Consider the following 5,103-nt stretch of genomic DNA (forward strand, 5'->3'; position numbering starts at 1 on the left):
AAAAAAAAAATCAGTCTGTACACATACATTCTGCCCTTTAGATGCTTTTCAACACCTCACCCAAAAGATGTGATTTACTGCACTTGGTGCTACAACTGCATCTAAGTGATTTGTTCTTTCAGAGTAAAGGTTTCTCCATTTCCCAAATGCAGAAGAGTTAAAGTAGTTTGCTTCCCAGTATGTCCAGTTTTGACTTTATTTAGACTTTTTTTTTTCTCTGATTTGGCTTGAAGGTTCTCAACATTTAGAGCCCCCAGAACCTCCAAAAAGCCCAAACGTTATCTGAAGAGAAGCATCACCAAAGGGGAGCTCAGGGCAGAACTGCTTTGCCCTAACATTTACATACTTGAGATGCTGTGGCAGAACACAAGTGTTATTCAGAGTCACAAACAAAGAGAATTTCATCTCGGGCTAAGAACAGCTGCTAGGAGAGATTAGCACAGAGAGAGAGTGAAGGCATATCCCTCCAGCAGCATCCTCGTCCCCAAGAAAAGCCTGTGCTGCACAAGAGGGACTGAACTGTAAGGCGCACCTGGGCTCTGCCTCTCAGTGTTTTTCATACTTTTCCCTTCTGTCTTCATTTTGGTTTTTCATCATTTTCTCCTGACAGTTTTCATTTTCAGAATTACAAAAACCCCCAACAAAACCCCACCACACTCTCACATCTAGACCAGTTACCCTGAACACTCAGGTTGCTTACGTAGCTTCTAACAGCAGCTTCTATAAGCCAAGGCTCCAAGGTTGTGTGACGCAGTATTGGATATCAAGATACAACTACACCTCCTCTCTGTTAACACATATCTCTTTGCATATATTTTTCCTAAGAAATGCTAATAAAGGAAAGATATGGGCACAGAAATGATAGGGTTCATTAGGTGCCCAGGTAAAATGGAGGATAATATCTATCTTTGTTATTTGCATTTTAACAGCAGAAAAGAGCGTGTGGCCAGATGCCCCACCATATGCAGTATCGCCTGCACTGATACACACACAGAGCACTCAGCATACAGAAGGTGCAAACAGATCCTTATCATTCTCCAGACACTTGGTTAACACATCCATCCGCCCACAGCACTGAATATTCTACTTCATACGCCTGTTCATCTGCTCTGCCTGGACCCTCATCCACCTCTAGCCTTTACATTTGATTGTCTTTTAGCGATCTGCTCAGCCCCACTACGTTTATTCTCTCGAAATCTTTATTTGCTCTCTATCCTACATTTATTCATTCATAATCCTAACCACTCTCCTCTCCTTTTTATGTGAACCTGACTCAGCCTCTATTTCCACACACCCTTCTCCCACACCCAAAGAACTCACTTATCCTCCACTACCTTTTATCCCAGATTTAGCCCTTTTATTATTTCCATCCTTCACCTTTGTCCCCAGTTACAGCAAAGTGAGATTAACTTTTACTCAGTCTCAGTGAACAACGTCACACTGGGTCATTCCTTGAGTGCCTCTCTAACTCACTCAAGTGTTTAGCTATCTCTAGGGCAAACAAAATGCACAGCCCACTGCAGAAGGGTAACCTTGCCTGTCTTCTGTGACCTTTACTTGTATCCTCCCGTTCCTAGTAAACACAGAGCGCTGCGTTCACTACAGGCAGAAGCACAAGCTCTTGACCCACCCTACCTTAGAAGCACATTCTGAGAAGAGGAAGAAGTGACTTTACAATTCCACCAGTGGGCAATAGCCCTGGCCACCCCCTGTGACAGATCAACTCCAACTGTAATGTTTCTAAAGCATTTGCATTTTCTGTGGAAATGAGTAAAAACTCAGTTCTGACCTGTAACTACTTAAAAGTCCTATCCTGAACAGAGTTCATGAAAAGCACGGAGCCATTTGGCAGCTTCATCACTGTGGATTTGTACTAAGATGCAGCTGGCATTACCCACATTTGCTTCATCACAGCAAGGAGTTCTACTGAAAATCCAAGAAGCTGCGCTGTTTTAACAGAACATAAGCCGCATGAGTGAGTACTACCTTCCAGCTGGTCAGAAGAGGTGTTATTATTCTCATGCAATGTAAGGATTTTGCTTACTGAACAATCATAAATACAACCCAAGCACCTGCCTTAAGAACAAACTCGAGTCCTATTACAAATGGCACATGTGACACTTACGCAAGCCTTGGAATCTCCGATGATCCGAAAATATCTGAGCAACTGCCATCATTAACATGTACTTTTCTTGCCAGATCTACTAGTGGATGAGCCTCAGCCTCCCATGAAACACTCCCTCAACTAAGCTTCTTCTCTCTACCCCTTCTCAGACATCCACCACCATTTCACACCTTCCATTCTTTACTTCTCCCCTGACTTTTTTCCTTTCCACCTTTATAGTCATAAGGACAAAAAAACCCCAAAATTACAACCTTGGGATTTTATTTTTCTCCACCCTCATTAGTAATGAAAAAAGTACATTGAGCCTCTTCGATGAGTGGTGAAGACCATTCAACCACGCACACTAGCAAAAAAGTGTCTGCACAGAGCATAAAAATAGATGAGGGGAGTGAGAAATCAGAGACAAGAGAGGGAAATGCGCAGAGCCTCACAGAAATGGCAATGGAAAAGGAATTTGGAAAGAGAGGGTCCAAAGAAAGAGTGGAAGAAAAAAATCTAGGGTAAAGATAGACAAGAGATTAGTTACTGAGAAGGAAAAATATTTCCAAAAGGGTTCCTCTCAAACAACTTAAAATCCTAGCTGCTATCAGAATACAACAGCATGGATAAAATGAACAACAAACAGAAAGGAGAAAACAGGATAACTAATATAAGCACAAGTTCATTAAAATAAGGTAAAATGCACAGATCACCATCAGTAGGCTCCTGTTACCACCTTTATAAATGAGCAGCAATAATCAACATCAGCCGTGAATACGTTAGGCACACACCTGAAGCAGGATGGAAGCAACAGCTATTCTACTCCAGAGATGCCTAATGAAAACCACTTTGGAGCGCTGCGACGAGGGACGCTGCACCTGCACTTCCTTTTCTTCACCTTCGCTTTCAGCTAGTAGGAGTGGACTATGTATCAGGCAAATTATAAGGTCATGGAGGCACATGAAACATCAGTCGAGTTGCCTTATTCAAATTTGAGTTTATCATTGCTCAATACAAGCAGTGAAACATGCTCAGATAATTACACGGGATGAATTTCAAGAAGTTGAAAGTTAACAGAGTTCAACAAGTTAGTAAAACATTTACACAAAAATTACAGTTGACTTCAACAGCGCTGGCCTGAGTCCAGTGACACAAGGTAGAACACCCATTTCCCAACACAGAGAAACACGTGTAAATATCATCTGTGTAAGGCAGATTTCAGATACCAAGCCAAAACGTTGAAGCACATCCAATATAAAGATTTGGGAACTACACAGACTGTATGATCCAAAAATACTGGGATGCTGCATAGACTGCCAAGACTGAAAGCATGCATAGGAAGCAAAAAAAACCCCAAACAAAAAACCCCAACCAAACTCTCCTTAAACGACAAAAGTAAAACCAATGCCAGAATAATAAGAAGAAACCTTAAGACATTAAAACACAACCTTACTTAGAGTTTGCCATACACAGAAACACTGGTAATCTTCAAGACAAGAAAGTTTCGCCCACATTCTTGAATATTTCTGACAAAAGAACATGCAAAACAAAACACAGCAACAGGAGCACCTCCCTGTAAAAAGGAGTCTGTCTGATCTGAGGGGAAGGAAAAGCAGCGTACCTGAGATACACAAGAATTTACCTTCTGTTTCCTAAAACATTATTGGGAAATATTTGGTTATAAATATTAGCAAACAATTAGAAATATTTACAAGATATAAATATTGAGGCAAATATTTTAGGAAAGAAAATAGACGAATCATGTAACTCAATTCATACTGTTATTTATTGCCCAAGCACACCAAAAATCATTCAGAATGGAAAGTCTATTTTCTGCACTAAAACACTAACAAAGTCTATTTCCCAGATGAGCAGCTTTTACACTTAACACGCATGACTAGACAAATACATTTAAACCTTTTTTTTTTTTTACAGAAACTAGTCATTACATTTTTTCTGGACTTGTTTTTACCTAGTAAAAAAAAAATGCTTTCTTGGATTGTTTTGACAAAAATGTGAGCCTCGTAAAAGTACACAGTTTAAAAACCACAACAGAAAGAACAACTGAATCTGTTGGCAGAATTTCCCAGCATTTCCATCAAGATAATGGCACAATTTTCCTGTGTTTCCACACACACATTTGGGGTAAAATTCTGGATCTAGAGCTTTAAACGCTAGAAAAAAATGGAACCAACTGCATTATCAGCATTATCAGCAGTTTTAATCTTCTTTTTCCCGTACTGAGGCTCCAATTCGTATTATTTATTTATTTATTCTCATCTCTGGCCAAGTGAGTTTTCAATTTTGCTATTTAATTAGACCAAGGCAGCTTTCCAAGAGACTGCTGTGTTAGCCTTACCCCCCTGCAGCGTGTTAGCGAGTGTCCCTTCACAACTTTGCCACCGTATACCTACAGGGGCTGTAAGGGACCTCTTTCAGTGGACCAACCGGTATTCTTAGAAAACAGATTCTGGGTGCAGAGAGATTTTGGGTGCAGAGGGCTTTTGCTTCAACCTAAGCTTGGGGAGAACTCCAGTGCAAATTTCAGCGTGATGCTACTAGTTGCGCGCCTTGAAAGCATTCACCAGAGCTTCACCAAGAGTGATCTGGAGACGGGCACCCTGACACCCCTTTTCCAAATCTAACTACCGTTAGGGCTGTAGGGTTTTTAACTTTTATACGCCTCAACGCCAAAGCATTCTTCCTTTCTTCACGTCAAACAGCTGCAATCTGAACCCTTACACTGAACACGCCTGGAAAAATCCCCCCTACCTTCACTTTCTCTCCCCGAGCAAAAGTCGCCGCGGTTCCTTCCCGGTCCCCCGCCGGCGGCGGCGGTGAGCGCGGCCCTCGGGATCCCGCGGCTCTCTTCCCGAAGCCGGCACCGACAATGCTAAGCAGAAATACTCGTAGAAATGCTTATTTCTTCCTCATGAGCCACCCACAGCTGCCACTCGACCGAGAGAGCGCGTCCTTCTGCCCGCCCCAGGCGGCAGCGC

Source organism: Pygoscelis adeliae, unplaced genomic scaffold (assembly GCF_000699105.1).
Source record: "Pygoscelis adeliae isolate BGI_AS28 unplaced genomic scaffold, ASM69910v1 Scaffold71, whole genome shotgun sequence".
Classification (NCBI taxonomy): Eukaryota; Metazoa; Chordata; class Aves; order Sphenisciformes; family Spheniscidae; genus Pygoscelis; species Pygoscelis adeliae.